This window comes from Amblyomma mixtum, chromosome 4 (genome assembly GCF_055824585.1).
Source record: "Amblyomma mixtum isolate Tamu chromosome 4, ASM5582458v1, whole genome shotgun sequence".
Taxonomy (NCBI): domain Eukaryota; kingdom Metazoa; phylum Arthropoda; class Arachnida; order Ixodida; family Ixodidae; genus Amblyomma; species Amblyomma mixtum.
In genome coordinates, this window is record NC_143015.1 from 142996602 (window position 1) to 143024155 (window position 27554).

Here is a 27554-nt window from a genome sequence, read left to right on the forward strand (position 1 = left end):
CTGTTGGAGAACGTCAAGGACTGCATTGTCAAGGATAACGACGAAAGGAACTTCATTGCCAATTGTGGCATTTCAGTGGAAAGTTTCCTTGAACTTCTGTCCTTTTACTTGCGTTCGACCTTCGTTGGATGGGGTGAGAAAGTTTTCGTCCAACGGTCTGGTGTGTGCATTGGGTCTCGGGTCGCCCCGGTGTTGAGCGACATTTTCCTCAGCAGGATGGACATGAGACTGGATAAAGATCTTGAGGACGTAGCTGTGGAAGTGTTTCGTTATGTTGATGATTTTTTAGTGTTTCTGAAGCAAGGGTCCCCCAGGAGTGTTACCGATGTCATGAAGATTTTCAAAGATCGGAGTCAGGGTCTGTGTTTTACATTTGAATTAACAGACTCGGTTTCGATTCAGTTCCTTGACCTACAAGTCAATTGCCGTGACACAGGAACGTGTTGGGAATATAACCCAAGAACAGCTAAGCCGCTCCTCAGTTTCAATTCAGAGCACTCTAGGTTGGTCAAGGCGGGAATAGCGACGGCATGTCTCACGGCTTCATTGAGGAAATCGTGCTCCCATAGGGTTCAGACTAGCTTCCAGGAGCAGGTTCAGAGACTGATGGACGCTGGTTATCCGGATATAGCTCTGGCTTAAATATCCGAGAGGATATTGACTAGGGGCGTATGTCCAGAAAAAGAAAAAAGACGGCACGCTTACAAGAACCGTGGTGATTCCGTACGTTCATGGCATGTCTCACCGTTTGAAGGAGGTAGGCTCGAGATTTGGGGTGAAAGTGGTTTTTACAGCGAAGGATAAGCTGAGCAGAGTGTGCAGTGCGGTAAGGAGGAAGATCGAGTGCCGGGACGACCAAGCAAGGAATGAATGCACAGTTTCCCACAAGAAACCACTGGTCGTTTGTAACACTGGAGTCGTTTATTCGATACCGCTCTCCTGCGGCAAGACGTACATCGGCCAGACAGGCCGCTGTATTAATGAGCGGCTGTTGGAGCACCGCAGATCAGTAAAAGGGGCAGTGTCATCGAACCTGGCTTTGCACTGCCGAAAATGTAAAGACTGCTTCCCCCATTTGGACAGGACTAACATCTTGTTCTGTCACCCAGATAGGACCTGCAGGGAGTTAGTTGAGGCGTTTTTGATAAGCCAGGAGACTGAAACATGTGTCGCCTCGCCTTCCATTAATCTCGTAGAAAAAAAAAAGAGATTCGCGCTCTCGGGGATTGTGTGGCGACAGGGTGATTGCAGGTGCTTGTCATGTGCTAAGATGCTGAATGGCTTTGTTGGGATGAGGCGGTTTTTGCAGTCCGCTACATGCGCGTACGGGTTTGTGGGGGCTATCGCGATGTGTCGGTGTTTTATCGTTGTGTTTGGTGCGTATATAACTAACCCTCCTAGGAATAAAACTCAGTTGTTAGATTGCGCTCATGTCGTCTCTTGTTTCTTTCTCTCGTCCTGTGCATCGCGCTGCTTTTGAGATGGTGCTGTAGATGGCTCGACCCTAAGGGCATGAGTCCGTCGGCAGCTGAACATATTAAGTACTTTTAAATTTAATACCTTTAGTAAGCCGCTGCTAGTGAATATTTTGAAATTGCTATCTAATTACTGTAGGCTTGTTTTTTCCCCGTTTCATAACGCTGGGACAGGGATGGATTCGCTTTTTTATACTCGTCTCTCGCTGGAATCTATGCGACATGTTTTAAAATTCATATAAAAGCTCAGGTGCCGTAGTATGCTTACAAAAAGCTCTGAAAGGAGGCCATGACTTTATGCTTGTTCAGCTAGCGCAATTAATATCGATATTATACCAGACGGTAGCGCTTTCTACAAGCACTGAAACATAGTTTTTCTTCCGAACGAGTGTAAAGAATATTCGTTTTCTAAGTGCGACCATGTAATCTTCCGAGCGTTCATCAAAATCACAAACTCGGAAGGTCAGTGGAGCTTCGGGCATTTCCCCCAATGAATGCTTCACACCGAGCTGAGAGTGCATTGACAGCGTCATCACTACATGGCTCTTAGACGGTCCAATCAAATGTTGCCAAGGAGGCACTTTAGAATAACTAAACCGAAGGGCAATGATCACATGTCATGCCGACTATGTAGATGTTATTTGACTTTAAAGCACAAAGGTACCTTTGCTAAATAGCGTCAAGTGCAGCGTGTTCAGAGTGCGCGAGGTGAGGCAAAAGGCCCTTATTTCACAACATTTCGCGCCAAAGCAAGACATTCAGCAAGCAGCAAGAAAGCTTCTGCCTATCAGAGAAGAAAAGCAGTTCGCACCATCAAGCACTTGAGACAGAAGCGCGAAACTCCTTCATAAGCGGCGGATGTACATACAAACCCCTCGGCTGTCAGCAAATGTAACCAGCTGCGCCTCGAAGCCTAAAAATTCGGACTTAGTTCTGCCCTCTGTAATCACTGTTGCCACCAAGCACGACAAGTTTTTCACAGAGCAAAACAAATCATTTTTCAAGTCTACTTCAGCTTGTTCTGAGCCAAATGTAAATTACCGAAGCACGTAAGCATTGAACGTTGAAAACTATGCAAAGCATGTACATTGCTTCCCCTAACTAAAAAATGCCAGCAATGCGAAACCGTCCGGTTGTCAGTCCTTAAGCGCAAATAATTTTAAGTAATCAAAAACCTACAAAAAATCCAGAGAGAACTGAGTGACGTATTCTTTGCAGGACTTTACTACGACCAACACGGGTGTCGATACAAAGTCTTAAGCACCGCAGGACAGAGGGTAAGTGAAGAATATTTCACCATAGCAATAAAAACCAGCGCTCTCAGGTAACTTCAAAAAAACTTCACTGTAACTGCTCCGTTGCCGGTATTGGCTGATTTAGAAAGTTCTTTAACATACATACTCTTTCAGATTGCTGCTTCTTGCTACTTTGAATGCCCGAATCGGTTCTATTGGATTCAAAACGGCCAGTTATGCTTGCAGGTAAGATCAATTTTTAGTTTTCATAATTTATTTTAAGCACACCAGAGCAAAGCTCTATATGCCACCTTAAAATTTGAATAATTTTACATCGAGAGCTATTATATTGCCGCGAATCTTTGTAGCGTTAGTTTGGTGTGTTTATTTGTTCATGCTTGAAGGCTGCCGGCACGCCGCTTTATCGCTTCGTTTGTGACGCAAGACGCGCCTAGAATTATCTCGATAGATCGCATTCGGACGGAGCCGATTCTAGTTTGTGCCAGAATGTTCTAGTAACTTCTAAAGCTTTATCTCGAAGGTTCGCTATCAGCTTTAAAGAGAGCACGGCCGACAGCGGCGGTCATTCTGTTCGACGATCGCCGAGTACGCTTGTTGCTACGCCGCAGCCGAGTGATTCAGTTCTTTCCGGGCGCAAGTCAGCCCGAATAAAGAGTTCCGTTTCGAAGACGTTCTCGCCGTTTTCCTGTTCGCCGGACTGCAGTCACCACTACGTGACAATGTACTTTTAGTTCAGACATGTAGCCCTGAACTCTACCATGGAATCTAGAGCATGAACCATACGACCTCAGATATTTAATTTCAGTAATTTAACTTCCCTACTGAAACGCTTCATATGAGCCTCTCGTATGGAATTATGGTAATACGGAGTCCATGAGGTATACAAAATACATGAAAATCTATTTTAATAAAACATGGTGTTAGGCTAGTTGGTGATTCATATTTAGAATGAAAAGAGCGCAAAAAAGAACCACAGAAGAGAAGATAGCAAGGTCTATGTCTTCTCTTCTGTGGTTGCCATTTTTGCGCTTTTTCTGTTCTAAGTATGAAAATCCGTATTTTAAGCTTCCCATGTAATATCCGCACAATTTCAGTATGACACGCATGGCGTCATATAGAGTCCATAAGTTTCCATACGGGCTTTTTATATTGCCCATATTAACTCCTTATGCTTTATTTTGACTCCATATAATATACATGAGAATGTATGGAATTATGAAACTCGTGATGTGAAAGTTTCTAGAAGGTTCACTAATGCGCATATTTTTAGGCGCCCTCTATTTAGATTATATAAATTCAATACAAATGCCTCCTGGAAACCGTGACTGGTGGCAAAATGGACAGGAAAAGCTCTCCAATTTTCCGTACTGCGACTTTCGCGAGTAAAGAGTTGACGCTCTGAGTGGCTCACTCACCGCCTGAATGAAACGTGCCGTAATCTCGTCTAGCAGCGAGATGTAGCCATCAACGACACAAAATAAAAGGTTCACCAAGATAGTTTTTATTTCTTCTAGGCTTTCAGCAAAGACCGCCATGAAAACTTCGGGAGTAAGGCCAGGGTATGCCAAGTTGGACATTGTTTCTACGGCTCTTGTAGACCAACAAGGTTTACAGTTGGCTGCTATATTCCACAAATTAGCTACCATCCTTTCCTCTCCGGAGGCCATTGGGATCATCGGCGCAAATGAAGTGCTGCACCATTCTTCCTCACAGGTGATTGCATTTGGAGCCAAAAAAGGAATTAAACAACGATTATTTCCTCAAGTTGTTATCTATGTTTTCTTACATTATTGATTATTAAGGCGTCCCTAGTACCTATCGTTGTCATACGTGTCTGTCTCTCGACCTATAGGAACGCTAACTGCCAGTAGTTTTGAGGAGCAGGAATATAATGTACCCGAAGCATTTAAGAATTTGTTTCTTTGAGGTTATTTGATTCTTTGGACATATTTGAAATAGTTAATGTCAGCCGCAGATTGTGCTCGTACATTCCCGGCTTTTATGCCAATAAAATGTCATGGTAGCATGATGAGAAAATCGATGCTTAGAATGCTTTGCACTTCGGATAACTTTAAACATTGTTGCCTTTTAATGAAGAAAAGGGCTGCCTACCCCTTACTGAATTGACTTTACTTTTTTCTCTTAGCTTTACTCCAATTTCCTGTTGATCGATAAGATGTGCTAGCGCTGTCAATGCTTGCGGAGTGCACTTTCCTCTGCAAATATTCCTGCATGCACTTGATGAAAATTTATTCAGAATAAATGCAACCAAGCTTGGCAAACGTTCTATGCGGGATGCAATATTTAAGTAACGAAATGTGCGCCATATTCACAGGCGCTATATGCCGTTTCCTTCAGAATAAAAGTTTGATAACGACAGCCTTTGTGATGCGCACTTATTATCCGCTGTCGTTCATTCCCGTTCCGGCTTTTTTAGAGCGCAGCTCTTTGGCATCTGTTCCTGGGTTTCGCGTCGTCGTCGGCGTCGGCCTCGTAACCAGCTCCGCCCCCCTTTCATCCGCCCAGCGCTATCGGCGTCAGCGGCATCAGTCAGTCGCTGCTATCTCTTCCCTCCTCCCTTTATCGTGTTGTCCGCTTGCTGCGTGCGATTCTGCCCCCATCGTTTGCCGCTGGGTGTACACGCCGCCCCCCTCCCCCCTCTTCCTGCGAGTCTCCGGTTGTCAAAGCGCCGGCTCTAACTTAATCACTTTCTTCGCTCCTCCTCCAATGCAACCCCTGTGCGGTGGCAATCAGAGAGCCAGATCGGTGGCGGCGGATCTGTATATGTGCACCGCCCGAGCCGAAATTGCGAATACGTGTGAAAAATAAAAAAAAAATTCTGTGATAGCGCATACATGTGTTGCTCGATTTCTTTGCCTCAATCTATCGAAAAGGTGAAACAGCTTATTTGCTGCGCTCAAATTTCGCATTAGGAAGTAACGTAATCGTCGGTAATTTTTTCCTTCAGAATAAACGTTGCCAAACACAGGCTGCACATCTACTACAACAAAGCTAGGCTCAAGCTTTTTGAGGCCTCCGAAAGCGTCTGCAAAGAAGGCGAATGGCTCCGCGTTGGTGTCGACTAACAAAAGAAAGAGCGCAAGTTTGTGTTTATCGAGCTGCTCCTGCCTTGCCGCACAGACTATGTTCAGCTCTATGAACGAAGAAACAGTACTATGCGGGGCTATGAGATTCCGTGCTGGCTTAACCCAAGAAATTCACCGGGTCATATTAGATCCTTGCAAATTTTCCCTTTTTTTTGAAGCAGTAGGACCACTTACAGATAACTCAAATCGTTCAGCGCGGCCAGTTAAGCTAGCGCACTGAAAGCGGGAGGCGAAAGGCCGGTTCATGGTGAGGGGGCGGTCCCTAAGAAGTTGCTAAAGAATTGTAGGATTTAAGTTTTCTGTACTTCTGTTTTTATTAATAAACTTCTTGGCTTAAAGCAATCGCAGTACACATAGAAACCCTTGTGACATTTTCAACTTGTCGCTAAGGCTGCATGTTAACTGGTGGGGTTTATTCCGAGCATGCTTTTTCATCCGGATTTAATCGTAAATCTCCGTCAAAACATGCAAAACAGAGAAGCCTTCTTAGAAAGAAGTGTTAATTGATTCTATTATGGTATTAAATAGATAAGGAAGCACAGCTCAACGAGTACGAGGGTACTAAACGAAGTCCAAAAACAAAAGTGTTAAAAAATTAAAAGGGGGAGAACAAACACAACCAAATTAACAACACGCGGCCATGACGCGAAAGAGCTACGAAGCCAAGGCGCAGTGCGCACACGAGTAGTCCCTAAACGTCGCTGTTCACGGCTGCCTTGCTCAACTTCTCTTCAAAGTCTTTGACAACATCGCAGCGATCCATCGAGCGCATGGGCGTGCCCTCTTTGCACTTGAACGTAGCTGCGAAGGCGCTAACTTGCCTCAGTACATCGGTACAGCGGTTCCTTTTGTTCACCTCGCAAAGGCTACGGCAGTACGTAATGAAGAACATTTCCTCGGCGGTGAACACCCGGTCATCTACGGTGACCAGCGATGTGTAGTCGTCTTCGACTGGCGAGCCGGAATGTTTGAACAAGTGCCATGCGGTCACCACTCCTAGAATTGTTTTCAGGCGCTCTTCGTAACGCGAGCCGCACGAGGATTCCGTGAAGAGGATGATGCCCTCAGGAGTCAGCTGACTAGCATTCTGCTTGTCCAGCAAGAAGGCCTGCGGTGGAAGGTAGGCTTCGGTGAGGAGACCAAGGCGCTGTAACTCTCTCTCGCATGGTGGACACACAAACAGCAAATTGGGAATGAATGAACGAGGAAGTGAAAGAGGCGAATAGCTATCGTTATGAAGTGCTCAGGATGAAATTCGAGCACACCGGACTCTGAAACCAGTACAGCTATTGTAAAGCACTCTGGTGTCTTCTGTATCCGCGTCCATTAAAATTGCCCGTCCCTGCAGGGATTGCATGCTACGGTTTTGTTCTCTCAGCATCCGAACCCCACTATCTCTACGCCAGCGGAGGTCAGTTGATGTAAGTACTCTTGGTAACAACAACACTGAAGTTTTCAGGACGATCGCGTAATGTAGTCTTGTGACGGTGATCAAAATATTTATGGTAGACCAACGCATGCTGCCCTGTAGTAGAGTCAATCTCCGTGCAATTTCAGTTCTCAGCAGCCTGTTTGTTTTGTTGCAGGTAACATTACTAGTTAATAGGCAAAACTGACGGAATCGTCCTTAAGAAGGCACGGAATAATGCGTGGTGGAATGCTTTCAGCGACTTGCAGTCAAACTAACGTTGAAGTGTAAGTCAGATTAGAAACGGGGAAAGGGTAAGTTGCGTGGCTATCAACCCAGTAGCTTGTGAGAGATCTGTCGCAATTCGAACAGAACTATTGAGATTATCCAAATGTTGATGACGTGTCTGATTACTTCTTGCTTGAACACGTTTCAACGATGAGTGTGTCGGAGCTGGTGGGGATGTTGAAAGTTAAAAATTCGTTTTTGAGGAAAAGTCATCACGCAGTAACATGTCTGACATATATCGGTGGTCACCCGAACCGTGGAGTAAGGGAAGAGATAAAGGAAGGAGTGAAAGCAGAAAGGAAGAAAGAGGTGCCGCGGTGCAGGCCTCCGGGATAACTTTGTCCTCCTGGGTATCTTTAACGTGCACAGAGATCGCTCAAAATACGTTTTTTTATGTAAACTAACAGGCAGGAACGAAATTAGTGCTGATTACAGATGGAAGGGCAATGAGATGACCACCTTGCCAACGCACTGCTGGTACGTGCGTTAACTAAACATCGACGTTTATATAAGAAGCAAACTATATTTTTTTAGAATCAGGATTCCGCAGTGACATGAAGTGTGCGTCGGTATAGTTTCTTTCACAATTCTTTGAGCAAAAGCGGAACTCTCCTCCAAATGCGCATATTTCATAGCCGTTACAGCCGAATATCTGTAACGATGCAGACTTGAGAAGAACGTAAAGATATTCACTATCTTCGATTTTTTCTAAAGAATTGGAAATGAATAAAATGAAATATTGGTGAAGAGAAAAGGTGGTTGAAATCTGCGTCCATGTAGCCCCGTCTGAAAGCGCTTCATCTATGGTTTAACAATTTAGCGCTTAATATACATGCCATAATCCAAAAAGAAATCAATGCTGCGATAGGATGACCCGCAATTAACACCTGCCCTTTTTTGTCTATATTCTACTGTCTAAGAATTTTGTCTGCGCTGGTTACACGACTACCAGAAAAACCACGTTCGTATTATTTTTCTTACGCCCAGGTTCATAACCCTGAAGACTGTCGCCAGGAACCGGGAGCCGAAGCCACCGAAGGTTGCTGCGCGGAGAACGCCCTCTTCACTTGCGTAGAACAGCGGCGGAGCGAGTGCTGCATGCGAGACTTGCAGCTGAGTTAGAAGAAAAAGGAAGGTATTTAGTTCAGGCGGCCTGGTCTTCAATCCCCACATTCTCCTCAACATAATGAACCATTAATGATAGCTTTGTGTAACGTTCGTTTCCTAAGCTAGTGAACAACTTTAGAAAGAAGGACGCAAAGCAGGGGAAAACCTTGCCGCGTTCCAATGTGATTATGGGAAAGAAGTCAATCGTAATCGCAAAAAAAAATCAGCAACTTAATGACTTCAGCGTGGTCGCCTGCCATAATGCTGATTCTGAACATTACGCAACGCAGCGAACATTGCACTTAGCTGGAACATAAGAAACGAGTTTGATACCAGCTTTGCAAATCACGATGGTGGACAACGAGTTGTCGAACACAGTAATCACATTGCGGATGTAAAGGTGAAAAAAATTCCAAAACGATAGCCAGGCGAAATAAGGGTGGCATGATTCAGTATTGGTGCCAAGCTTAACTGACACCACTCAGTTTATCGAGGCAGAAATTGCATAGGAATCTTCGCAATGAATGTATCGGAAAGAGCACTAACAATTATTTAGTTTAGCGTGGGAGCCTCAGTTTGCATTGCGATATTTTTTCCAGCGTAATTTTTTTTTGGAGGGGCTTCAGCAAACCATTATGGGACGAATACTGCGCATCCCGTAACTTCATACAGAATACATTGGCCTGAAGAAATCGTGCTAACTAAGCTTTGTACATAGCTTCGATGCCTTAGCATTGTCTTGGCATGCTACTGCGAACCGAAAGTTACTTACCTGGTTGGCCCAGTAGTCGTACTCGAACAATCGGCGCAGCTGCCAGCGCCAGCTTAAGTGCAGTCGATAATAGTCGTCGTTGGTCTGGCTTCGCATGATATTTGAAGCACGGAGCCAATTGCTGAAGAAGCACCTGGAATTGTTCACTACCTCCAAGAAGCCTCTGTACATGATAGAGAGCGTGTTGTCCATTCTGTCCATGTTTTCGTGCCAACAGATAAGCTCCATTTGTGCAATCGTCGCAGCTATGTTCTCATCGCCTAATTCGCTCCAAGGCAGGAGGCGGAGAAACTTTCCGGCAGCTGTGACCAATGCCTGAATAAGACGCCAAGCGTGATTCCTCTCTGCTTCGGAGAAGAGGCTGATGGCACTCTCGGCAGCCAGGAGGAGGCCCATCTTCTCGGAGATAATATCGTAGCAGTAGGCGACCTTGAGTCTCTGCGCCCGTCGCTCATCGCCGGCGAAGAGGATGTGGCCACTGGGGGAGGCTAGGACTATATTTTGTTGCACAAACCACCATGCCAAGTGCTCCAAAAGGTCACCGTGTGGATGACGGTACAATATCTCGTCTATGGCTTCTATAATTGCCTTATCAGCGAAATAAAATGGCACATCGCTAAGATCTGTAGATTCTGCAGATACGTGGGCGCCTAGCTTTGCCACCTCTAACCACTGCGTGAGGCTGACGTTACGTGTGAACCCCACCAGTGTTCGGGGCCTCTCTTCTATGATCATATGCCGGCCACGTAAGAAGGCCTTATCAATGGTTGAGAGTACGAAATCTTCCACCTCAAAAATCTTCTGCAGCTCGGCACGGCTAGTAAATGGGACCCCGAAGAGTTTGCAGAAACCTTCGTAGTACTTCGCATGGGCGTTGAGTGTCTTCAGAGTTCGTATATAATTGAGCCACGCCGATGGGTTTTCGCTCGTGTATACAAAGAACCCGTGCGATGTCTTGGCGGTCGGCTCTATGTCCCTGACAATGGCTTCAAACCAGGTGTGCATACCCCAGTTCAGGCTCAGTTTAAAGACGACATGAAGGGGATGAGGGACCGAGTGTTTTCTACCAGAGTCTCCTATGTAATTGTACGGCCATGGAATGCCCTCGTTCGCGGCAAACTGCTCCATGGTCTCCAAACTCTCATCCCTTTCAGCGATTTCCAGGCATTCTTGGAGAAACGCTGCTGACAAGACCGACGCATTGAAGGTCGGACGCTTGTGCCGCAAGAGTTGGGTCATGCGATCTGTGTGCGTTCTCATCATTTCCAAAGAAAACCTCGTTATGAACTCGCCGCTGGGTTTCCACTTCGAACAGACGAATGAGCCGAAGTCAACGCATGGGTCTGCGCTGTAGTTGAGCGAATCGGTGAAGTAATTCGCGTGACTCTGGCAATCTTTTGTTTTGCAATAGAAGACAGCCAGCATCTCGTGCCTTCTCCAAAAGCGCGAGTACAGCAATGCGATCGTGAGGAAGACGACGGCGACCAAAATGAGTGCGTGTCTCCACTGCCAACTCGGCGCCCTGTTGTTGCTGGCAGCGCGTGGCGTCACTGAATCCGTATGAATCGACGTCGCCTGCAAAATGGGAGTCCTGCATCAAATTTTAGAAAAGATTAGTAACCCAGGACGAAAGAACGGCGGTCTGACTAACTCCCACTACTCTCTTATTGAATGCATCAGCTGAAAAAAACATAATGTTCTTCGATATTCGCGACTACCCAGTTGGTTTCAAGCGCTCCCACATCGGTGTTGCAAAGCCACCGAAATCCTCGCCATCATTAGGTTTCATTGAAGTAGGCATCATCGAGTAAAAATCCCGACTTCTGTGATTAAGCACTGCTTTATCGTTGCTAGAGGATCTCACAAACGCTGAACCAGCAACCGTTAAAGGATAACGTCTTAAGGTATTATAAGACATACAGTGTTGCCGTAACGATGGATTGCAGTAGAAAACATCATGAAGCACATGGTACTGCTGTTCAAGTTGCTCTTTTGGGTCTCTCCACCAGCTAAGCTCTGTTTCATTGAGTGAATATAATAGGCAATGTAGTGGACAAGCTGTACGCATCACCTAGGCGTAACTAAAAAAAAAAGGAAGCCTGCGGTAGGCGCACAGGAGAATCTTGTGCTCTGTTTCCGCACCTGAACAATCACTCGAAAGAGGTTTACTGCCGCCGAATATCTTGTCGTCATAATAGTCCCCATGAAAATTACAATAAAAATTACAATTACAATGAAGTTTGCATTATTAAGCTCTCATTGGTTTACTCCTTAAGGAGGCTCAAAATATAGATCCTTTTTGAAAAATATTGTGTTCCGGACGTTCTCAGACGAGACCTCGATTAACAACCTATTTGTGTAATTAAGAAAAATGAACAATTAGAAAAAATATTGCCCCCAGACGTTCAAAGGATGCGAATACTATAGTAACTGATTTGAGGTCAGAAATTTCGCCGCTGCTCTCAACTACACTTCAGATAATTCAGACGGCCAGTAACTATTTTGAAGCCTAATTAATACAGCAACATAATTTGAGTAAAATGTAGGGTAGTACACCGACGCTAATCGATTCCTTCTATTGTATAACCTAGGAAGCTTGCGTAACTATTCTACAGCAGGAAAAATACAGCCTGAGAGTATAGAATCTCCTGCAAAGATGTCCACACTCTAGATAATTGTTCCATGCCATCTCTAAAAATCTCATTCACATGTGATTATTCCACTATCTGCTCTAGAGTGATGTAGTAGTTGACAATGAGAAGTATAAACTCACAAGCTCTCTCAGTGTCGTGTAGTAGTTCGCCCCCATCGTGGTAGGTGCTGGCTGGGTTGATGTTCTCTCTGGGGCTTCGTTTGCTTTCTTTTTTGTCTCGTCCTTGGTGATATGATGTGGTAGCCGCTTGCTAAGCGGCCGCAACACCGACTCCTTCGAAGATGCACATTCGTCTCTACTCTTTGATTCCTGAAGATCAGACGGCCGTTGTCCAGGAGTTGAACTTGGTTTGGGCTCCGGAGTTTTGTCCAGAGCGTCATCAGCGTGCGTGTGCTTGCAGGCGGCGCCCTTAGACCCGATCTCGATATGGTTGGAAACGGCAGAAGGTTGCACTTGCTGCGTCGGATCCAAATTGATGCCCGATGTCGTTGGGACCATTGACGAAACCGGTCCTGAAGAATGTCGAAAGCGGCCATTGAAAAGTCGTTTCGAAACCTAATTTAAATAGGCAGCTTCTGCTCTCTAACGACGTTAAAGCCACAAGGAAAAGAAAAATAAATAATCGTCATGTTCTTTTTTCAACGCGTATACCAGCAAAGACGATGCACATTTAGAGATTTTTTCCTTCATAGTAGCTGCCATGGAAGAACAGGCGTGAACTATTGAAAGAGAAACGCTTGTTCGCGGAAGCAATGAAATTCATGTGTTAGCTACGCAAAGACCATAACGAAAAAGTAACTTCAACGTGCGCAATTACGAGCGTGAAAATGGTTATTTATCTCACTCCTCAAAAAACCCAAAGTGGACGAGGAAGGGGGGAACGTACGGGTTGGATGGATGGATAGGAGCGCGCCCTTTGAAACGGGGTGGTGGAAATTGCCACCATGCTAAGGTTTTTTTTCTTATTTTTGCCTTAGTCGCTTTGGGACGTTAAACCCCACAAAACCAAACCAAACCATCTTATTTTTGTTCAACTGTGTTGTTAATTCGCATCAAGATTCGTCACCTTCTTTAACTATGGCTTCCTACACTTCTAACCTGATGTCACCTCTCTACTTTTCAGCCACCAATCCTGCAATCGCTTTTTGCTAACTTTCACTGGAGATTCATTTACATAACCATTGTTATCTTTAAACCCTAGGTCCTCAGGAAGAGTGACTGTGCCGTCATCGACATCCAGATAGATACCATCACATTTGAGTATGAGGTGTTCAATTGTTTCTACACATCTACCTCACACAGCACATGCGTGTGGTAGATCTTGATGATGATGATGATGTCGCGGTCACACCCTTTCAACGGGAGAACATCATTTATCAGAGTTGTCAAGAAGTTGTCAGGAACGCCATCTTCCGGGCGTTTGTACAGTGCCATGGAAACTGTACAAATAGATTTGCTGGAGCAATATTACGTCTGCGGTGTTCATATTTTAAGCCGAAAGCCTTAGTAGCCCTATTAAGAAAGAAAGCCGACGGCGTGCGTTCCTTTGTTAGTATTTGTGTACTCGCTCATGGTACAGAAAGTCCGAGCGATGACAAGCAAAAATTGTTATGTCATCAAATAGCCATGTGACACACACAGCCAGCCGATCACCGTGATTAATACATGCCGTTCATCTATATGTACTGCTTGCCAGCTACTCGGCGCCATTCAGGTGGTGACATTCATGCCAAAAGTGTGACGCAACCGCTTGTCGTATCGCTTTATAGGTGACGTCATACCATTTCGCGTTGGATATATGCAGCGGGCCATAGTGCGTTCCGAGACTTTCGTACCAAAAGTGCGCCGTAACTTTTCGTCGTACAGCGTTCAGGGTGCTAGCATAAGCGCTTTGTGAGCGTGAGTTGTGGCATACTTGGAAGAAAAAAATACCAGTCTCCAGAATTGAACCCTTTCCCCAGACCACAACCAAGCGTCTACGTCTACAGTCCATGACATGCTTTCGAATATCCTAATGTAGCATCTCAAGTGCATGTGCTGAATATTAGCGCGATGGCGTTAAAGGGCCCAAACTCCAGAAAGTCCAGTGTCGGCGTTGTCGGCGTGGCGTTGTGAGCGAAAAGTCATTGGCCTGGCCCTGGCATGGGGTCCCCAGAAAGCAACCTAGGAGGCAGTTGGGCCACCTAGCTCACGTGACCCTGCGGCGTCTTCCCCACAGGCCCACCGGATAGGAAGCAAATTGCCCACCGTGGCAGGTGGCGGTCAAACTAATGACTCGTCTCACGGGGCGCTCGGCTGCTGACCCGAAAGACGCGGGTTCGATCCCGACCGCGGAGGCCGAATTTTGATGAAGGCAAAATTCTAGAAGCCCGCGTGCTGTGCGATGTCAATGCACGTGTAAGAACCCCAGGTGGTCGAAATTTCCGGAGCCCTCCACTACGGCGTCTCTCATAGCCTGAGTCGCTTTGGGACGTTAAACCCCAATAAACCAAACCAATCTTCTCTCGGGAAGAGCAATCTGAGCTGCACAAGGCCCACTGCTGAGAGCACCTGCCATCTCAGGGCAGTGGTGCTTCGCTTAACCGCTGCACCATTGCTCCAGAATGGGGTATAAGGACACCCAGGGATCTATGAATGTAATGAAAGATTTTCTGTTTATACGGATATTAACTCACTATGCTCCCGCGTGACACTTTTAAGGGGGAGCTTAACTGTCCCTTCCAATTTTTTTTATTTCCCTGGGCAGTGGAGAGTTATCAGGATTTGGGTATTTTGTAAAGCACTATTTTATTCTGCTTGAGTTAAGACCACGCCCACAATGCAGATTAAAAATATAAACGTGAGTATAGAAGGGAATAAGATGCAGAAATGATTTTTATTGAGTTCTAATTTAAGCCCCCACTCTTTCAAAGCTGTATTCGTTTCATCCGCTATATCATCTTCATCATGTTCCTAGATCATATATTATCCTCTAGATAACACATTTCTGTGAGTGTGCGGTCGTGTATACATACTACAACTATACGGCAGGAAGTATGCAGTTTGAGCTCATAATGACATGGGTGGTGGTCTTTTCATCGTACCAAATTAAGCTCTGCACTGAGAACGGAAAAAGTGCTGCGGCTTAGTGTGAGTGGAAAATTGGCCGTCAATCAAATGTTAAAATCCACTGATTCCCTGATTGCGAAAGAAAGCTGACTTGCAGAAAACTATCTTCTTGAAACACATCAGTGGTCGGAAATACATGTCAAAGTTACAGTCACGCTCGTTTACCTTCAAAGCGTCGTTACGTGTTGGGAAAATCAGGCTATAACCATCGAGATTCTCTTGCGTTCTGGCCTCCATGTGTGGATTTCTAAGGGAAGAATAAAAAAAGAAGGCGCGGCTCCTACAAACTATGAGACTAAATTCAATGTAAGCAAAACTACGATCTTACCTCTAGGTAGTATCGCGTCGCTGTCGTCAACGGGTGGGGAGGCCATGGTTATGGTGTCCGCTTTTTGGTCGTGGCTCGGTGTGGCGGGAGAGGGACTTCCCTGGCCGCTTAAAGTCGGTGACACCGCTGAGGACGAGCTGGGCGACGGTGTCCCCGGAGCCTTTGCATCTAGTTCAGCCGCATTGGCACCGTTCAAGTGCGGTTGGACGGAACCAGAGACAGCTACCGGCTTCGTTGGTTGACGTCCTGATCCCTTGCGACTTCCGGACCCAGCCGTTTTCTTCTTCGAAGTCGGGAAAGCCGAACCCGACGTCCGTTGGCTCTTGTCGGGCACCTGTTTGTCAGGAGAGCCGGGAGTTACGGAAGGAGGGCTGGGAGACGCCTTACGTGATTTTCTCTTTGGTGATTTCGACCTCCGTTTGTCGGAACGACGAGCAGTTCGGGCTTGTGGCGAAGATGTTGAGTTCATTTGGGCGTTCCGAGTCGGTGTTCCGTGCCGCAGATGTTGCCGTAAGGCGTCGTCCAGGAAAAAGCTGGATACGCTTGCCCAGTAGACACGCACGCCAGGGTCTACCGGGGCTGACTACTTCAGACAGGTTTCCGATCTCAATGTGAGTGAGTGCCACTGGCGTATCAGCTCCTTTCGTCCGAAATTGCAGCGATAGAACAGAGCACTGCTCTGGAGGCACCGAACCGAAGGAAGCGAGGTTCTTCTTCTACTTCCAGCTCGTGAATGATTTCTACGTTCTCTTTCCTTCCAGAAGCCTAGCGCATAATCCAACGCAACAATACAATACTTTGGCTTAAAATAAATCATAATAAAAACGCATTATCTATGAATAATAACCGTAATATTTCTGGTGTTTTTAAATTTCCGACTGTCATTGAAAGAGTTGAACCAGAAACGCTTTTCACGCAGAGAATAGTTCTGTATGGTTTTATAAAATGAATTTTTTTTCTACTATTTGAAGTCAGCTATGCTTTTCAATCGTCGGAATGAAGTCCTAATAAACGCCGATCATGGGATTTTAGACAAAATATTAACACATCAGTAGAAGAGGCGAGCCAGAGAAGAACAAGTACCGGTGGCTCGCAGCCATGGCCTATATTTACCATTACCACAACATGGCGACAGGTTATCAAGGCGTTATAATTACATCGCAGTTGGGTTAAGATACAATGATATACAATACCACGTTGCAAACGAATGAAGGAGCGCTAATAAAACATGGGAAGGATAAATTTGGCACGGCAGCTGATTTAGTCAATCACTTACCGTGTTTTTATGAAACTTATAATGTTATCCTCAAAGCCCAGGAATTGTGGTCTGTTTTTCTTCCTTGCAAAGAAATAAGTATAAGAGGAACTCCGAAAAGAGCACCCTTCTTTCTGAAGGCCGCTCGCGGAGTTTCTCTTTCACCAAAACCAAATTGCTCATAGAGCTCCCATTATGGGATGTGCCGGCGCAGCTCTTGCAGAAAGTAACTGGCCTAGCATTGGGGGATATTCCTGCAACAGAATGGGAAAGGCATGTCTGGGTCAAATAATTCCAGGATACAAGGGGGCGCACCGGAGTAGGTATACACCTGCCAAAAAACGCGTTTAGTATTAATAAATAAATACTCGTAGATATGTAGATTTCTGGTAGTGTTATTATATCACGCAAGCTCCCATATCAAAGCGCACATTCCTTCTGACATCTACATATTGTCTCAAAATCCGTGGATGCACTCCATCAGTCAAAAAGAAAATTTAGCACAGTGCACAAAATAACAATGGACGTGTGATTCAACATGACCAGTATTTATTTACTCTCCAAAAGAAAGCCCCATCGAGAATTGAGCCAGTTCACGCATAAGGAACAACTATAAAGCACTGCATTCATTTCAATGCTTGGGCAGACTTTGAAGTCTCTAGGCTTACATACTGGCGTCATAGCGGGGAGATATGCATTTTCACGGTGCGAATCTGGCCGCATTAGGTTCGCTCCAAAAGAGAAATTTACTAAGAAATGCGCTTCCTTTTATTGAACGCCAGTAACGCACGCCCTGGCTACTAGCAACGTTTGAATGAGTGAAATCGGAGATCCAAATATATCTGCATCGCATATAATACCAAAACTGTGTAATATTCGGAAACTGATTGTTGAGTGGTGAAACAACTATGGTTATTTCTCTGTTTTGATAAGCTTCGTATTTGTGATATTCTGACGCTAATAGAAGTATTTCTTTCGTTTTTCACTACCAGCTTCGCCCCGACCAGATCCCACAGCCTATGGTAAGTTTAAGGAACAGCTATATATTCTTGAGGCGGTAGCAAATATCGCTTCACTATGACCATTGCAGGCTGTGTAGTTATACCTCTACAGAATCGTATATTTTGGGAAAACTGAAATGTAGTATAGTTATACTGCGGCATGCTGCTACTGTCGACTTAACAGCTACTACTAGAGAGTCGTGTATTTACCAAAAAAAAAATAAATAAAAATATTCGTTATCATATCCGAAGTACACCTTGTTCAGGTGCCTTATCGTTACTGGTTTTTCAGTGAAACGCTATTGCTATTACCGCTATTTTCAACGAGCTATAAGGCTGGAATGACAGTATCTGAAAAAAAATTTTAAAAAGTAGCGCGGCAACCTCAAAACTAATCCTACTAGTTGCAAACAGAACACAAGTGATGCAGTTGGGCGAAACATGACACATGGCAGTCTTATTCTTAAAGTCGAAAATACGAACAACTTGATTTATGGATGCCGAAAAATTTAAATATTTGAGGATACTGCACCACCTATTAATCACCGCTTGGAAACGACTTGAGTCACTAAAGCAGGTCCCAGAGACAACTTATCTATAGTGCACCTATCAAGTTAAGTGAGATAATTTTGGTGCGGTAGATGGCTCGACCCTAAGCGGATGTGTGCGCGTGACGCGAATTCATGGCACACACTAGGTTAATTTATCAAGGAACTCTTTATATATCTATCTTGCCCCATACAGCCACTCTTTGCGCATCATTCATTCCGTCGGCGACAGACACGCGGGAACCACGTGTGGCCGTAACTCCCGCCATGTCCTGCCCTCCCTGCTCGTCCCCCCTCCTCTACCTCCAAGCCTGCTTTTCTTAGCTCGCTTTTTCTCCTCTCTCCTCTCCCTTCTCGGTGCTCTCGGGGCGGCCATACACGATGGTCAGTATTTCCCGTCACAAGTCCTCGAATGATGCATGCATTAAAAAAAAAAATTCTGCGTTGACGCAGCTACGCCAGTACAAAGCAGCCACTACATGTTGTGGAACTCATTTACTTAAGGAGAATTTGCAGAGGATATTTCTGTGCAGTGCCGCTGTTAGCATGATGGATAGTTTACGAGTACGAATCACCTATTACGTTTTTATGGTTTATGGGAGTATCGCGTCCACAAACGACTGAGGCAATGAGGGACGGCGAAGTGGAAGGCTCCGGAAATTTCGACCACCTACGGTTCTTTAACGTGTACTGACATCGCAAAGTACGCAGGCCTCTAGAATTTCGCCTCCATCGAATTTGTGCTCAGTCTCTATCGGTAGCTGAACATGTTAAGTACTTTTAAATTTCATACCTTTAGTAAGCCGTCGCTAGTGAACATTTTGGAGTTGCTATCTAATTACAGTAGGCTTGCTTTTTTCTCGTTTCATTACGCCGGGACAGGGACGGATTTGCTTTTTTATACTCGTCTCTCGCAGCAATCTATGCGACATGTTTTAAAATTCATAGAAAAGCTCAGATGCCGTAGTATGCTTAAAAAAAGCACTGAAAGGAGGCCATAATTTTATGCTTGTTCAGCTAGCGCAATTAATATTGTGACGAAGACGAAGCTGGCAGTGGCGCGGGACGGAGCGCTCGCGCTAGGCCAGCGGCCATTAAATCATCTCTTCTTCATGGTTCACCACGCCTCATTCTTCGGCTGGCCGCCACGTTACAATATCAATATTATACCAGACGATAACGCTTTCTACAAGCACTGAGACATAGTTTTTTTTTCTTTCGAACGAGTATAGAGAACATTCGTGTACAAAGTACGACCATGTAATCTTCCGAGCGTTCATCAAAATCACAAACTCGGCAGGTCAGAGGAACTTCAGGCATTTCCGCCAATGGATGCTTCACACCGAGCTGAGAGTGCATTGATGACGCCGTCCCTACATGGCTCTTAGACGGTCCAATCAAATGTTGCCAAGGTGTCACTTTAAAATCACTAAACCGAAGGGCAATGATCACATGTCATGCCGACTATGTAGATGTTATTTGCCTTTAAAGCCCAAAGTACCTTTGCGAAATAGCGTCAAATGCAGCGTGTTCTTTGTGCTCCATGTGAGGCAAAAGGCCTTTATTTTATAACATTTCGCGCCTCAGCAAGTCATTGAGCAAGTAGCAGGAAAGCTTCTGCCTATCAGAGAAGAAACGCAGTTCGCACCATCAAGCACTTGAGACAGAAGCGCGAAACTCCTTCATAAGCGGCGGATGTACATACAAACCCCTCGGCTGTCAGCAAATGTAACCAGCTGCGCCTCGAAGCCTAATAATTCTGACTTCGTTCTGCCCTCTGTAATCACTGTTGCCACCAATCATAACAAGTTTTTTCCAGAACAAAACAAATCATTTTACATGTTTACTTCAGCTTGTTCTGAGTCAAATGTATCCTAACGAAGCACGTATGCAATGAACGGTGAAAACCATGCAAAGCATGTGCCCCCTCTGCCAAAAGTAACCGAGCAACAGGTTCTTGCTTCTCAAACGTATAACGAAGCATTTACAGCAGCCCTAAAGACCGAACGGTGCCATGACGTAAGGATATGGTCTCACCTTTCTTTGCACAGAATCAGAGCTTTAAGGACTGTCATGAGTGCTTCGCTACGCGGCTAAGAAAGAAACCACCTGTGCCGGTTACTTTTGGCAAAGACTGTACATTGCTTCCCCTACGTAAAAAAGGCAGCAATGCGAAACGTGAACGTCAGGTATTGTCAGTCCTTAAGAGTAAATAATTTGAAGTAATCAAAAATCTACAAAAAATCCCGAAGAGAACTGAGTGACGTATTCTTTGCAGGAATTTACTACGACCAACACGGGTGTAGATACAAAGTCTTAAGCACCGCAGGACAGAGGGTAAGTGAAGAATATTTCACCATAGCTATAAAAACCAGCGCTCTCAAGTAACTTCAAAAAAATATCACTCTAACGGCTCCGTTGCCGGTATTGGCTCTTTTAGATCGTTTTTTTAACATGCATAATCTTACAGATTGCTGCTTCTTGCTACTTTGAATGCCGGAATCGATTCTATTGGATTCAAAACGGCCAGTTATGCTTGCAGGTAAGATCAATTTCAAGTTTTCGCAATTTATTTTAGGCACACCAGAGCAAAGCTATATATGCCACCTTAAAATTTGAATAATTTTACATCGAGAGCTATTATATTGCCGCGAATCTTTGTAGCGTTTGGTTGTTGTGTTAATTTGTTCATGTTTCAAGGCTACCGGCACGCCGCTTTATCGCTTCGTTTGTGACGCAAGACGCGCCTAGAATTATCTCGATTGATCGCATCCGGACGGAGCCGATTCTGGTTTGTGCCAGAATGTTCTAGTAACTACTAAAGCTTTATCTCGAAGGTTCGCTATCAGCTTTAAAGAGAGCACGGCCGACAGCGGCGGTCATTCTGTTCGACGATCGCCGAGCACGCTTGTTGCTACGCCGCAGCCGAGTTATTCAGTTCTTTGCGGGCGCAAGTCACCCCGAATAAAGAGTTTCGTTTCGAAGACGTTCTCGCTGTTTTCCTGTTCGCCGGACTGCAGTCACCACTACGTGACAATATACGTTTAGTTTAGACATGTAGGCCTGAACTCTACCATGGAATCTAGAGCATGAGCCATACGACCTCAGATATTTAATTTCAGTAATTTAACTTACCTACTGAAACGCTTCATATGAGCCTATCGTACAGAATTAAGGTAATGCGGAGTCCATGAGGTATACAGAATACATGAAAATCTATTTTAATAAAACAGGAGTTAGGCTGGTTGGTGATTCATATTTTGAATGAAAAGAGCGCAAAAAACAACCACACAAGAGAAGATACCAAGGTCTGTGTCTTCTCTTCTGTGGTTGCCATTTTCGCGCTGTTTCCGTTCTAAGTATGAAAATCCATACGTTAAGCTTCCCATGTATTTTCCGCACAATTTCAGTATGACACGCATGGCGTCATATAGAGTCCATAACTTTCCATACGGGCTTTTTATATTGCCCATATTAACTCCATATGCTTTATTCTGACTCCATATAATATATATGAGAATGTATGGAATTATGAAAGTCGTGATGTGAAAGTTTCTGAAAGGTTCACTAATGCTTATCTTTTTAGGTGCACTCTATTTAGATTATATAAATTAAATACAAATGCCTCCTGGCAACCGGTAGCAAAATCGACAGTAAAAGCTCTCCAACTTCCCGTAATGTGAGTTTCGCGAGTACAGAGTTGACGCTCTGAGTGGCACACTCACCGCCTGAATAAAATGTGCCGTAATCTCGTCTAGCAGCGAGATGTAGCCATCAACGACACAAAATAAATGGTTCACCAAGATAGTTTTTGTTTCTTCTAGGCTTTCAGCAAAGACCGCCATGAAAACTTCGGCAGTAAAGCCATGGTATGCCAAGTTGGACACTGCTTCTACGGCTCTTGTAGACCAACAAGGTTTTCAGTTGGCTGTTATATTCCACAAATTAGCTACCATCCTTTCCTCTCCGGAGGCTATTGGCATCCTCGGCGCAAATGAAGTGCTGCTCCATTCTTCCTCACAGGTGATTGCATTTGGAGCCAAAAAAAGAATTAAACAACGATTATTTCCTCAACTTATTATCTAAGTTTTCTTACATTATTGAAACTTAAGGCGTCCCTAGTACCTATCGTTGTCATACGTTCTTGTCTCTCGAGCTATAGGCACGCTAATTGCCAGTAGTTTTGAAGAGCAGGAATATAATGTATGCGAAGCATTTATGAATTTGTCTCTTTGAGATCATTTGATACCTTGGATATATTTGAAATAGTTAATGTCAGCCGCAGATTGTGCTCGTACATTCCGGGCTTTTATGCCATCAAAATGCCATGGTAGCATGATGTGAAAACCGATGCTTAGAATGCTTTGCACTTCGGATAACTTTAAACCATTATTGCCTTTTAAGGAAGAAAAGGGTTGCCTACCCCTTACTGAATTGTCTTTTTACTTTTTTTTCTTAGCTTTTCTCCATTTTCCTGTTGATCGATAAGATGTGCTAGCGCTGTCAATGCTTGCGGAGTGCACTTTCCTGCTGCAAACATTCCGGTATGCACTTGATGAAAATTTATTCAGAATAAATGCAACCAAGCTTGGCAAACGTTCTGTGCGGGATGCAATATTGAAGTAACGAAATGTGCGCCATATTCACAGGCGATATATGCTGTTTCCTTCAGAATAAAAGTTTGATAACGACAGCCTTTGCGATGCGCACTTATTATGCGCTGTCGTTCATTCCTATTCCGGCTTTGTTTTTTCTTCAGAATAAACGTCGCCCAACACAGGCTGCACATATCAGTTCAGTTCAGTTAAGTTTTATTCCTTAAAGGCCCCCTTTTCAGGGGGTGTTACATAAGGGGTGGGAATACACTTGAAATGTGAAAAAACAGCAATGATTAACATTGAAGATGATCTGTTACACGCGCTTGAAAAACAGATGGCGAAGCGATGACGACGACGTCATAGGGAAGGCCGTTCCAGTCTGAAGCTGTTCGAGAAAAGAGCGATGCAGAAAAAGTAGTAGTGTGCGATGGTGGGCGTGCAACTTGCAGTGGATGACTGGTGCGGTGAGATATGCGTGCTGCGGCTGTGATGTACGGTGCTTGATTCAAGGAAGAATAAAAAACTTGTGAAAAAGAGCGAGGCTAGCGATGCGGCGACGAAATGAAAGTAGTGGCAATCCGGATTTCACTTTCAAAGCTGAAACACTGGTGTCGTACGAGTATGAGGAATGAATGAACCGGACGGCACGATTTTGAACAGATTCCAATGCAGTGATTAGATATACTTGATGTGGGTTCCAGATGGCATTTGCATATTCTAATTTTGGTCTTACCAATGATTTGTACGCGAGCAGCTTTACCTCAGGTGGGGCAAGACGGAGGTGACGCTTCAGGAAACCTAGTGTTTTATTTGATGCTGAAATGATGTTACTAATATGAGCGCGCCATGAGAGATCAGGAGATACGGTGATTCCCAGATATTTATACGATTCTGTTAGCTCAATCGGTGTATTAGAAACAGAGTAATAAAAGCGATAAGGGTTACGACGACGAGAAAAAGACATGAGTTTGCATTTAGTAGGATTAAGGGACATCAACCAATTATTGCACCAGTTTAATACACTATTAAGATCTGCCTGAAGGGTGTGTTGATCATCACGATTGTTAATGGTACGGTAAATGACACAATCATCAGCGAACATTCTAATCTTGCAGGAAACATGCATGGGCAAGTCGTTAATATATATTAGGAATAGAAGGGGACCAAGGACAGATCCTTGAGGGACACCGGATGTTACTGGGACGGACTTAGACAGGTGGCCGTTAACATAGACAGACTGTGAACGATTAGTTAGAAATTCTTCAATCCATTTTAAAATATTAGCGTGTAGGTTGAGCTCCGAAAGTTTTAGTAATAGACGGCGGTGAGGGACCTTGTCAAAGGCTTTCGCAAAATCTAGAAAAATGGCATCGGTCTGCATGTTACGGTCGAGATTAGCATGTAAGTCATGAAGGAAGAGTGCTAGTTGGGTTTCGCATGAGAGGCCCTTGCGAAATCCGTGTTGTGAAGGATGGAAAAATTCGTTTGCGTCAAGGAAGTTGATGATTTGTGAGTATATGACGTGCTCCATTATTTTACACGGTACACTAGTTAAGGAAATGGGGCGGTAATTCAAAGGTGAGTCTCTGTTACCCGATTTGTAGACTGGAACGACCTTGCCCTGTTTCCAGTCAGCTGGAATGATTCCTGAAGACAGTGACTGTGAAAAAAGGAGACATAAATAGGCTGCACAAATAGTGTTCACATTCTTCAAAAGTTTTGAATTGATTAGGTCTGTACCAGCTGCAGACGACAGTTTCATGTTATGAATTATGGATGAGATGCCTTCTTCGCTAAAGGTGATAGCCGGCATGAAAGATTCCAAGTTAAAGGATGATAAGTGTGGAGGCGCGTCAAACTCGGTGGTGAAGACAGATGCGAATGCATTGTTAAAAACATCTGCACAGTCGTTATCAGCAACAGGTTCATGTAAGTCATTCGTTAACGTAATATGGGAAAGGTGCGTAGGATTTAGGACCTGCGTAGGATTTAGGACCTGCCAAAATTGCTTTGGGTTGCTTATTAGTAGGTTTGGTAAGTCGTGGTGATAAAATGAGTGCTTGGCATCACGAACGGAATGTAAGTATAATTTTTCGAATTCGTAGTATTTTTCTCATGTGGCATGCGTGTCGATGCGTTTGGCGGAGCGAAAAAATCGTTTCTTTTTGTTTTCTAGGCGTTTTAAGGGCCGAGTGAACCAGGGTTTATTGCGGTTAGTGTGAAAAGTAATCGTCGGGACAAACTTATCAGTGAGACTGTTTAATTTGTTCTTGAAGATTGACCAGTTTTCATGAATTGAGCGAGTGTGAAATGCGGATTCATATTCGGGAAAAAAAGTGCTAAGATCTTCAGTTATTGCGTTGTAGTTCCCTTTATCGTATAGACGTATTGTTTTTTCAGATGTCTGTTTTTTAGTAGAGTGAAATGAAAATAGAGCATGTATGACTTTGTGGTCACTGATTTCCGGAAGAAAACTGATAGATGTTAGTTTTTCGGGGCAATGGTTAGGGTCAAGCTAGGGTCAAGCTTTTAAGCATGAAATGCTTTTAGCTCCCGTTGTTGGCAGTGTGGTGACGTCACGCCGAGACCGAGAGCCATCATCCGGGCACTGATTTCCACTCATCCGGGCTCCGAAACGAGAACATCCGGGCACTCCACGAGACTTGTCGAGATTCAACGAGACTCTCTAAGCCCTCCTACGGGACCGGCATACAAGCGCCGGTTCCTCTCCAAACGAGTCACACAAAATAACTCCTGCCAGTGTCTTCTCAATGTTTATCAAGATATCAGTCGAGCTGTGCATTTGATAATGCACGGAATTATAATTTCCGATTTCTAATAACGCGCGCAAAAAGCACATACATGCCACAATACACTTCGTTGTCATCCCTGATCTGTTAGGGGCTTTGAGAGAAGGCCGCTTAGAGAAAGAGGGGAGCTCCAGGGCGAGAAGGGCTTTTGGCTGAAAAACTGCTTTCGCGCGCTCCCCAATGATGGCGCTGCGGTCCTACACTCACGCATGTAAAAGACCGCCGCAGGGCCTTCATGCCCTTTCCCCCTCTGGCAGGCAGATGTATACACGCTCGCGGAGGCAGATGTATACACGCGCTGCATATACATTCTTGTCAGGCCTCCGTCTCGTCGTGTCCGCGTACGCTTCTGCATCGTCCTGGATTTCAATGCCGCCACCGTCACAGCTGCTTAAGCCGAGCAATGGAGCCTGTGTTATACCCCTGTCAAGCGGGCAAGTTAAGTGCACTTACGGGGAGTGCGCTTTGGCATCCCGAGTGACACTTTGGGCTACGCAGTGCTAAACAGGAAAGCAAAGTGCACTCATAGTAAAAAAATAATTGCTACAGAAAATGAACGGAATTTCTGAACAGGCCGATGGAAAAGAAAAAAATACTAATAATATTTGATTGCTTAACGTGATAGTGCAAATAAAGCGAGGCTCAACAGTTTTTAACGATAAAAAAAAATGAAAATAGCAGAAAAGCCAAGACCAGCCAAGACTATCCAGAATTTCGACAACAAACAAGATCGCGGCGGGCAGCGATGTTGCATCTGATCACGTTTACTTGTTTTGTTGCTTCGCTTGTAGCTATAACCAACGAACTTTTTTCTGAAAACAGTGTTATACACGTAAAATAAAGTTGTAAGTACTTTTTATGCATTATAAATTTTGTACCATTGGAACCGCTGGCGTCGAGGCTGCGCACCCGGCCAGCAAAGTGTGGTCCGTGAACGCACTCCTGGCGGAGTGCACTTTCCCGCGAGTGACACTCCACTTGCGTCGTTTAGATGCGGCAAAGTGTACTTACAGCAAAGTACACTCTCCGTAAGTGCACTTAACTTGCCCGCTTGACAGGGGTATTAGGCCCGTAAACATTTCATGCTTACTCTACTCTCGGTTACGGGAGAGGCGCAATTTTTTGAGCCCTCCGAAAGCGTCTGCAAAGAAGGCCAATGGCTCCGCGTTGGTGTCGGCGACTAACAAAAGAAAGAGCGCAAGTTTGTGTTTATCGTGCTGCTCCTGCCTTGCCGCACAGACTATGTTCACCTCCTGTCCACGAAGAAAGAGTACTATGCGGGGCTATGAGATTTCGTGCTCGCTTAACCGAAGAAATTCACTGGGTCTAATTAGATCCATGCGCATTTTTCCTTTTTTTTTGAAGCACTAGGACCACTTAAAGATAGCTCAAATCGTTCAGCGCGGTCATTTAAGCTAGCGCACTGAAACCGGTAGGCTTAAGGTCGGTTCATGATGAGGCGGCGGTCTCTAAGAAACTGCTAAGGAATGGCAGGATTCACGTTTTCTGTACTTCTATTTCCATTAATAAATTTATTGCCTTAAAGCAATCGCAGTACACATTGAAACCCTTGTGATATTTTCAACTTGTCGCTAAGGCTGCATGTTAACTGGTGGGGTTTATTCCGAGCATGCTTTATCATCCGGATTTAATCGTAAATCTCCGTCAAAACATGCAAAACAGAGAAGCCTTCTTAGAGAGAAGTGTTAATTGATTCTATTATAGTATTAAATAGGTAAGGAAACACAGCTCAACAAGTACGAGGGTACTAAACGAAGTCGAAAAGCAAAAGCGTTATAAAAATTAAAAGGGGGAGAATAAACACAACCAGATCAACAAC

General features: G+C 44.7%; 1 long non-coding RNA gene across 1 annotated transcript; it reads left to right on the plus strand.

The window, feature by feature from the left end:
- Positions 1–17749: 17749 nt before the first annotated feature.
- On the plus strand, positions 17750–20849 carry LOC149348548 (uncharacterized). The gene is made up of 3 exons (XR_016292270.1): positions 17750–17779; positions 20585–20643; positions 20777–20849. It is a non-coding gene; the product is annotated as an uncharacterized LOC149348548 (long non-coding RNA).
- The last annotated feature ends 6705 nt before the right edge of the window (positions 20850–27554 follow it).